The following is a 1,792-nucleotide window of genomic DNA, read 5'->3' as shown; positions in this document are numbered from 1 at the left end:
GTCTCAAAGCCGTAGATTGGCACCATAGCCGTTGACTTGTCCTCATCTATGGAACATGGTTATACTAAACGGATTAAGATTCAAGGTGAAACATTCCATATGAATCCGGTTGCCATTGAAGTAGAGGACTTAGGAGGGTTCAAACCCGGAAGGGTACCTACTCTGAAAAACAAGTCATGATGAAAAACCTGATCGCATTTCTGTATGGATTTGTGGGGGATTGTTAGAAAAATTAGATTTTTAGATCATAATTTTATTATGTTCTTGATAATAATCCTAAAATCTAATGATTGGAAATTGTTCCATGATATGTGAACTTAAACTTTCATGTATGGTTTTAAAAAAATTTCTTAATGAAATCCATAGAGAAATAGAGTTGAAACTAGTAGCTTGTAAAAGCTAGAAATGGAGAATGTGTCATTTGTCCCACATCGAAAATAAATAAAGTGAGGATTTTATTTATTCGTGATTTAATTTTTAATTAGAATTAATTTATCAGACGGGCTGGGTTATTGTCTCTGTTGGGCTTGATCACTTTGTAAGTGGGCTGAGTCAGATTCAATGAATCTGGACATGTAACTGATAAATAAAGATTCATAATTAAAAACATTAAAACTGATTTAATGTGTGGATTAAATACAAAAGCTGTTACATTTTATTTAAATTCAAAATCAGCAGTTTTGATTTATGTATTAAATGAGCAGTTTTGATTTCTGATATTAATGTATATTAAAGTCTATTAATGTCAGGGTTGTAAGTTACATTTAGCCTCTACTATAAATAGAGGCCTAAGTTGTTGATGAAACATACCACACAACATTCTCTTCTCCCTCTCCGCATTTCTCTCCCAAAAACACAAGTTCGAAGTGCTGTTATTTTTTCCGGCGACTGAGGTGCTAGTCGAGGTGGAGGTTTTGTTGCTGCTGTTAATAAAAACTCCGAGCTGTTTTATCCTGGTGGAGATATTGCACGCATCCCAAACACAGCAGGTAGGGGGCAATATTCTCTTCAAGAACAGCCAGGGCTTCGAGCAAGGCCTGGTGACTCAGCTGTGATCGTATTTTCTTGGCGTTTTGTATCTGTGCACCATTATTTTCAGACACGTTTGAAAGTTATGGTTTCGGGTACATCTTCAGTTTTCTCTTCGCTATTTCAGTTACTAATTTTGTTTATATGCATGCTTTGTTTTGTTAACTGTGGTCTTGGCCTGACTTGCTAAATTTTATATATACTTGCCTCTATGTTGCAATATTTGTTAGTGAAATTTACAACATGCGTAAATGATGATTTTAAGATTGTTAGGGTTGTGACGTATCAGTATAGAGTTGAGTTTGAGGAGGATGTTGATGAAGTTGAGGAGGTTGATGATGAGGTTAAGGTGGATGTTGAGGTGTATTCGGTCGTTGGATGCTTGGCGAAAGCTTGGGGTAGGTTGTATGCCGGAGGAGATTGTTGAGTTTCAGACTGCTAATTACGATAATTGTGTTGATGGTGTTTTGTGTTGTATCGCTGAGGGGTTTTGTGGTGTTATTGCTGAAAGATATGTACTGTTGTAATGTAATGAGTCCAATTATAACTCATTACATTTCTGATTATACCTCGAAGCTAACAAACCTAGTGTTATGATATGTGATACCACTGCTGTTATTTCATCAGATGCTGCTGATGTAACTGATGACCTCAAGCAAAGTCAATGATAGTTAGTTAGAGAATTACAGTTGTATTTAGCTGTCATTTCTGTTTTGTTTATATATAAACCTGAGTATGTAGTTTTATTAGATCATTTTAGAAT

The sequence above is a fragment of the Apium graveolens genome, chromosome 8, assembly GCF_009905375.1.
Source record: "Apium graveolens cultivar Ventura chromosome 8, ASM990537v1, whole genome shotgun sequence".
NCBI classification, from domain to species: Eukaryota; Viridiplantae; Streptophyta; class Magnoliopsida; order Apiales; family Apiaceae; genus Apium; species Apium graveolens.
The sequence above is the reverse complement of the archived record's forward strand: the minus strand, read 5'-3'. Positions refer to the sequence as shown.